The 8,333-nt window shown below is 46.3% G+C and overlaps 1 long non-coding RNA gene across 1 annotated transcript; it reads right to left on the minus strand.

Annotated features, from left to right (window-relative positions):
• Positions 1 to 6,150: 6,150 nt before the first annotated feature.
• On the minus strand, positions 6,151 to 7,763 carry LOC127925901 (uncharacterized). The gene is made up of 4 exons (XR_008122762.1): positions 7,437 to 7,763; positions 7,114 to 7,377; positions 6,784 to 6,915; positions 6,151 to 6,324 (listed from the first exon to the last, which is right to left on the minus strand). It is a non-coding gene; the product is annotated as an uncharacterized LOC127925901 (long non-coding RNA).
• Between the last annotated feature and the right edge of the window lie 570 nt (positions 7,764 to 8,333).

Raw genomic sequence — 8,333 nt, forward strand, 5'->3', positions numbered from 1 at the left:
ACATTTAAGTCATTTAGCAGACGCTCTTATCCAGAGCGACTTACAAATTGGTGCATACACCTTATGACAACCAGTGGAACAGCCACTTGCATCTAAATCTTGTTGGGGGAGAAGGGGGGTGAGAAGGATTACTTACCCTTACTTACCCTATCCTAGGTATTCCTTGAAGAGGTGGGGTTTCAGGTGTCTCCGGAAGGTGGTGATTGACTCCGCTGTCCTGGCGTCGTGAGGGAGTTTGTTCCACCATTGGGGGCCAGAGCAGCGAACAGTTTTGACTGGGCTGAGCGGAACTGTACTTCCTCAGTGGTAGGGAGGCGAGCAGGCCAGAGGTGGATGAACGCAGTGCCCTTGTTTGGGTGTAGGGCCTGATCAGAGCCTGGAGGTACTGAGGTGCCGTTCCCCCTCACAGCTCCGTAGGCGAGCACCATGGTCTTGTAGCGGATGCGAGCTTCAACTGGAAGCCAGTGGAGAGAGCGGAGGAGCGGGGTGACGTGAGAGAACTTGGGAAGGTTGAACACCAGACGGGCTGCGGGCGTTCTGGATGAGTTGTAGGGGTTTAATGGCACAGGCAGGGAGCCCAGCCAACAGCGAGTTGCAGTAATCAAGACGGGAGATGACAAGTGCCTGGATTAGGACCTGCGCCGCTTCCTGTGTGAGGCAGGGTCGTACTCTGCGGATGTTGTAGAGCATGAACCTACAGGAACGGGACACCGCCTTGATGTTAGTTGAGAACGTCAGGGTGTTGTCCAGGATCACGCCAAGGTTCTTAGCGCTCTGGGAGGAGGACACAATGGAGTTGTCAACCGTGATGGCGAGATCATGGAACGGGCAGTCCTTCCCCGGGAGGAAGAGGAGCTCCGTCTTGCTGAGGTTCAGCTTGAGGTGGTGATCCGTCATCCACACTGATATGTCTGCCAGACATGCAGAGATGCGATTCGCCACCTGGTCATCAGAAGGGGGAAAGGAGAAGATTAATTGTGTGTCGTCTGCATAGCAATGATAGGAGAGACCATGTGAGGTTATGACAGAGCCAAGTGACTTGGTGTATAGCGAGAATAAGAGAGGGCCTAGAACAGAGCCCTGGGGACACCAGTGGTGAGAGCGCGTGGTGAGGAGACAGATTCTCGCCACGCCACCTGGTAGGAGCGACCTGTCAGGTAGGACGCAATCCAGCGTGGGCCGCGCCGGAGATGCCCAACTCGGAGAGGGTGGAGAGGAGGATCTGATGGTTCACAGTATCGAAGGCAGCCGATAGGTCTAGAAGGATGAGAGCAGAGGAGAGAGAGTTAGCTTTAGCAGTGCGGAGCGCTCCGTGATACAGAGAAGAGCAGTCTCAGTTGAATGACTAGTCTTGAAACCTGACTGATTTGGATCAAGAAGGTCATTCTGAGAGAGATAGCGGTAGAGCTGGCCAAGGACGGCACGCTCAAGAGTTTTGGAGAGAAAAGAGAGAAGGGATACTGGTCTGTAGTTGTTGACATCGGAGGGATCGAGTGTAGGTTTTTTCAGAAGGGGTGCAACTCTCGCTCTCTTGAAGACGGGAGGGACGTAGCCAGCGGTCAGGGATGAGTTGATGAGCGAGGTAAGGTAAGGAGAAGGTCTCCGGAAATGGTCTGGAGAAGAGAGGAGGGGATAGGGTCAAGCGGGCAGGTTGTTGGGCGGCCGGCCGTCACAAGACGCGAGATTTCATCTGGAGAGAGAGGGGAGAAAGAGGTCAGAGCATAGGGTAGGGCAGTGTGAGCAGAACCAGCGGTGTCGTTTGACTTAGCAAACGAGGATCGGATGTCATCGACCTTCTTTTCAAAATGGTTGACGAAGTCATCTGCAGAGAGGGAGGAGGGAGGGGGGAGGATTCAGGAGGAGGAGAAGGTGGCAAAGAGCTTCCTAGGGTTAGAGGCAGATGCTTGGAATTTAGAATGGTAGAAAGTGGCTTTAGCAGCAGAGACAGAGGAGGAAAAATGTAGAGAGGAGGGAGTGAAAGGATGCCAGGTCCGCAGGGAGGCGAGTTTTCCTCCATTTCCGCTCGGCTGCCCGGAGCCCTGTTCTGTGAGCTCGCAATGAGTCGTCGAGCCACGGAGCGGGGAGGGGAGGACCGAGCCGGCCTGGAGGATAGGGGACATAGGGAGTCAAAGGATGCAGTAAGGGGAGGAGAGGAGGGTTGAGGAGGCAGAATCAGGAGATAGGTTGGAGAAAGTTTGAGCAGAGGGAAGAGAAGATAGGATGGAAGAGGAGAGAGTAGCGGGGGAGAGAGAGCGAAGATTGGGACGGCGCGATACCATCCGAGTAGGGGCAGTGTGGGAAGTGTTGGATGAGAGCGAGAGGGAAAAGGATACAAGGTAGTGGTCGGAGACTTGGAGGGAGTTGCAATGAGGTTAGTGGAAGAACAGCATCTAGTAAAGATGAGGTCAAGCGTATTGCCTGCCTTGTGAGTAGGGGGAGGGTGAGAGGGTGAGGTCAAAAGAGGAGAGGAGTGGAAAGAAGGAGGCAGAGAGGAATGAGTCAAAGGTAGACGTGGGGGAGGTTAAAGTCGCCCAGAACTGTGAGAGGTGAGCCGTCCTCAGGAAAGGAGCTTATCAAGGCATCAAGCTCATTGATGAACTCTCCGAGGGAACCTGGAGGGCGATAAATGATAAGGATGTTAAGCTTGAAAGGGCTGGTAACTGTGACAGCATGGAATTCAAAGGAGGCAATAGACAGATGGGTAAGGGGAGAAAGAGAGAAAGACCACTTGGGAGAGATGAGGATCCCGGTGCCACCACCCCGCTGACCAGAAGCTCGGGGTGTGCGAGAACACGTGGGCGGACGAGGAGAGAGCAGTAGGAGTAGCAGTGTTATCTGTGGTGATCCATGTTTCCGTCAGTGCCAAGAAGTCAAGGGACTGGAGGGAGGCATAGGCTGAGATGAACTCTGCCTTGTTGGCCGCAGATTGGCAGTTCCAGAGGCTACCAGAGACCTGGAACTCCACGTGGGTCGTACGCGCTGGGACCACCAGGTTAGGGTGGTCGCGGCCACGCGGTGTGGAGCGTTTGTATGGTCTGTGCAGAGAGGAGAGAACAGGGATAGACAGACACATAGTTGACAGGCTACAGAAAAAGGCTACGCTAATGCAAGGAAATTGAATGACAAGCGGACTACACGTCTCTCGAATGTTCAGAAAGTTAAGCTTACGTAGCAAGAATCTTATTGACTAAAATGATTAAAATGATACAGTACTGCTAAAGTAGGCTAGCTGGCAGTAGCTGCGTTGTTGACACTACACTAATCAAGTCGTTCCGTTGAGTGTAATAATTCTACAGTGCTGCTATTCGGGGCTAGCTGGCTAGCTAGCAGTGTTGTTTACGTTACGTTGAGTTAAAAGAACGACAATAGCTGGCTAGCTAACCTAGGGAATCGGTCTAGACTACACAATTATCTTTGAAACAAAGACGGCTATGCAGCTAGCCACGATCAAACAAATCAAACCGCTGCACTGCAATGAAACGAAAATGTGAAACCACCTGACCGGGTTGTTGAATTCAAAACAGCAGACGTTGGCTAGCTGTTAGCAGTTAGCTGTTGGCTAGCTAGCAGAGTCTCCTACGTTAAGGACGACAAATAGCTGGCTAGCGAACCTCAGTGAATTAAGATAATCACTCCAAGGCTACACACACTAAACTACACAATTATCTTGGAAACAAAGACAGCTATGTAGCTAGTTAACACTGAACTAATCAAGTCGTACAGTTGAGTGAATAGCACTACAGTGATGCTAATCTGTGTGCGTTAGCTAGCTCCTGGGCGAATAGCAGTGAAGGCTACGTTAGGGGGCGACGAAATACGATAATTATGCAATTATCTCTGATACAAGGACGGCTATGTAGCTAGCTAAGAAGAATTGCTAAGATTAGACAAATCAACCGTTGTACTATAATGAAATGTAATGAAAAAGTTATAAAAGTTATACAACCTGCAGAGCGAAGTGCGAATGCGACCGCTCGCCAACCAAAGTTCACAAAGAAGGGCTCCTATTGGTAGATGGGTTAACATAAGTTCACAAAGAAGGGCTCCTATTGGTAGATGGGTTAACATAAGTTGACAAAGAAGGGCTCCTATTGGTAGATGGGTAACATAAGTTGACAAAGAAGGGCACCTATTGGTAGATGGGTAAACATAAGTTGACAAAGGCACCTATTGGTAGATGGGTAAACATAAGTTGACAAAGAAGGGCTCCTATTGGTAGATGGGTTAACATAAGTTGACAAAGAAGGGCACCTATTGGTAGATGGGTTAACATAAGTTGACAAAGAAGGGCTCCTATTGGTAGATGGGTTAACATAAGTTGACAAAGAAGGGCTCCTATTGGTAGATGGGTTAACATAAGTTGACAAAGAAGGGCTCCTATTGGTAGATGGGTTAACATAAGTTGACAAAGAAGGGCTCCTATTGGTAGATGGGTTAACATAAGTTGACAAAGAAGGGCTCCTATTGGTAGATGGGTTAACATAAGTTCACAAAGAAGGGCACCTATTGGTAGATGGGTAAACATAAGTTCACAAAGAAGGGAACCTATTGATAGATAGAAAGCATTGATCATCCCTTAGAGCCCGGTGAAGTTATTCATTACACTTTGGATGGTGTATCAATACACCCAGTCACTTACAGAGATACAGGCGTCCTTCCTAACTCAGTTGCCGGAGAGGAAGGAAACCGCTCAGTGATTTCACCATATGGAGTATTGTGACTTTAAAATAGTTAGAGAGTTGAATGGCTGTGATGGGAGAAAACTGAGGATGGATCAACAACATTGTAGTTACTCCACAATACTAACCTAAATGACAGAGTGAAAAGAAGCAAGTCTGTACAGAATACAAATATTCTAAAACATGCATCCTGTTTGCAATAAGGCACGAAAGTAAAACTGCAATAAATGTGGCAAATGAATTAACTTTATGTCCTGAATACAAAGCTTTATGTTTGGGACAAATCCAATACAACACTAAGTACCACTCTTCATATTTTCAAGCATGGTGGTGGCTGCATCAGGTTATGAGTATGCTTGTCATCGGCAAGGACTAGGGAGTTTTTTAGGATAAAAATAAACAGAATAGCGCTAAGCCACAGGTAAACTCCTAGAGGAAAACCTGGTTCAGTCTGCTCTCCACCAGACACTGGGAGATTAATTCACCTTTCAGCAGGACGATAACCTAAAACACAAGGCCAAATATACACTGGAGTTGCTTATAAAATTGTATTGGTCACATACATATTTAGCGAAATGCTTGTGCTCCTAGCTCCAACATTGAAGGTTCCTGAGCGGCCTAGTTGCAGTTTTGACTTAATTCGGCTTGACAATCTATGGCAAGTGGAGGGTCTTTACACACACACTGCTCTTGTGCTCTTCTCTGTTTCCAGCTGATCAATCAAGTGTTAGGATCTCAAGGCGATTGTCAATATCCTGATCAATTGACAGAGTGCTTTCTATTGGCAGCATGCGTTTTCAGCTCAACATCCAGTATTGATTTTAAATGTTTTAGTTTTCAGCACCGCGGGACACGAAACAAATCACTTATCAGACCTGTTTTATCATCGGCTTCCATCCTGTTGTTTAGTCCTGTCAGAGAGTTCACTGTTATATGGCATTATCTCTTTAAATGTATTTTAACCAGGTAGGCTGAGAGTTCACTGTTATATGAGCATTATCTCTTTAAATGTATTTTAACCAGGTAGGCAGAGAGTTCACTGTTATATGGCATTATCTCTTTAAATGTATTTTAACCAGGTAGTCAGAGAGTTCACTGTTATATGGCATTATCTCTTTAAATGTATTTAACCAGGTAGACCAGTTGAGAACACCTTTATTTAACCAGGTAGGCCAGTTGAGAACACCTTTATTTAACCAGGTAGGCCAGTTGAGAACACCTTTATTTAACCATTAGGCCAGTTGAGAACACCTTTATTTAACCAGGTAGGCCAGTTGAGAACACCTTTATTTAACCAGGTAGGCCAGTTGAGAACACCTGTATTTAACCAGGTAGGCCAGTTGAGAACACCTTTATTTAACCAGGTAGACCAGTTGAGAACACCTTTATTTAACCAGGTAGGCCAGTTGAGAACACCTTTATTTAACCAGGTAGGCTAGTTGAGAACACCTTTATTTAACCAGGAGGCCAGTTGAGAACACCTTTATTTAACCAGGTAGGCCAGTTGAGAACACCTTTATTTAACCAGGTAGGCCAGTTGAGAACACCTTTATTTAACCAGGTAGGCCAGTTGAGAACACCTTTATTTAACCAGGAGGCCAGTTGAGAACACCTTTATTTAACCAGGTAGGCTAGTTGAGAACACCTTTATTTAACCAGGTAGGCCAGTTGAGAACACCTTTATTTAACCAGGAGGCCAGTTGAGAACACCTTTATTTAACCAGGTAGGCCAGTTGAGAACACCTTTATTTAACCAGGTAGGCCAGTTGAGAACACCTTTATTTAACCAGGTAGGCCAGTTGAGAACACCTTTATTTAACCAGGTAGGCTAGTTGAGAACACCTTTATTTAACCAGGTAGGCTAGTTGAGAACACCTTTATTTAACCAGGTAGGCCAGTTGAGAACACCTTTATTTAACCAGGTAGGCCAGTTGAGAACACCTTTATTTAACCAGGTAGGCCAGTTGAGAACACCTTTATTTAACCAGGAGGCTAGTTGAGAACACCTTTATTTAACCAGGAGGCCAGTTGAGAACACCTTTATTTAACCAGGTAGACCAGTTGAGAACACCTTTATTTAACCAGGTAGACCAGTTGAGAACACCTTTATTTAACCAGGTAGGCCAGTTGAGAACACCTTTATTTAACCAGGTAGGCCAGTTGAGAACACCTTTATTTAACCAGGTAGGCCAGTTGAGAACACCTTTATTTAACCAGGGAGGCCAGTTGAGAACACCTTTATTTAACCAGGTAGGCCAGTTGAGAACACCTTTATTTAACCAGGTAGACCAGTTGAGAACACCTTTATTTAACCAGGTAGACCAGTTGAGAACACCTTTATTTAACCAGGTAGGCCAGTTGAGAACACCTTTATTTAACCAGGGAGGCCAGTTGAGAACACCTTTATTTAACCAGGTGGGCTAGTTGAGAACACCTTTATTTAACCAGGGAGGCCAGTTGAGAACACCTTTATTTAACCAGGTAGGCCAGTTGAGAACACCTTTATTTAACCAGGTAGACCAGTTGAGAACACCTTTATTTAACCAGGTAGGCCAGTTGAGAACACCTTTATTTAACCAGGTAGGCCAGTTGAGAACACCTTTATTTAACCAGGTAGGCCAGTTGAGAACACCTTTATTTAACCAGGTAGGCCAGTTGAGAACACCTTTATTTAACCAGGGAGGCCAGTTGAGAACACCTTTATTTAACCCAGTTGAGAACACCTTTATTTAACCAGGTAGGCCAGTTGAGAAACACCTTTATTTAACCAGGGAGGCCAGTTGAGAACACCTTTATTTAACCAGGTAGGCCAGTTGAGAACACCTTTATTTAACCAGGTAGGCCAGTTGAGAACACCTTTATTTAACCAGGTAGGCCAGTTGAGAACACCTTTATTTAACCAGGAGGCCAGTTGAGAACACCTGTATTTAACCAGGTAGGCCAGTTGAGAACACCTGTATTTAACCAGGTAGGCCAGTTGAGAACACCTTTATTTAACCAGGTAGGCCAGTTGAGAACACCTTTATTTAACCAGGTAGGCCAGTTGAGAACACCTTTATTTAACCAGGGAGGCCAGTTGAGAACACCTGTATTTAACCAGGTAGGCCAGTTGAGAACACCTGTATTTAACCAGGGAGGCCAGTTGAGAACAAGTTCTCATTTATAACTGCGACCTGGCCAAGATAAAGCAAAGCAGTTCGACACAAACAACAACAACGACAGCAGAGTTCCACATGGAGTAAACAGTCAATAATACAATATAAAAAGTCTATATACAGTGTGTGCAAATGAGGTAAGATAAGGGAGGTAAAGGCAATAAATGGGCCGTGGTGGCGAAGTAATTAAAATATAGCAAATTAAACACTGGAATGGTAGATTGGCAGAAGATGATTGTGCAAGTAGAGATACTGGGGTGCAAAGGAGCCAGATAAATACACTGGGTGGTTCGAGCCCTGAATGCTGATTGGCTGACAGCCGTGATATATCAGACCGTGTACCACGGGTTATGACAAAACATGTATTTTTACTGCTCTAGTTACCTTGGTAACCAGTTTATTATAGCAATAAGGCACCTCAGGGGGTTGGTGGTGTATGGCCAATATACCACGGCTAAAGGGTTGTGTCCAGGCACTCCGCGTTGCGTCGTGCTGAAGA

The sequence above is a fragment of the Oncorhynchus keta genome, unplaced genomic scaffold, assembly GCF_023373465.1.
Source record: "Oncorhynchus keta strain PuntledgeMale-10-30-2019 unplaced genomic scaffold, Oket_V2 Un_contig_6476_pilon_pilon, whole genome shotgun sequence".
NCBI classification, from domain to species: Eukaryota; Metazoa; Chordata; class Actinopteri; order Salmoniformes; family Salmonidae; genus Oncorhynchus; species Oncorhynchus keta.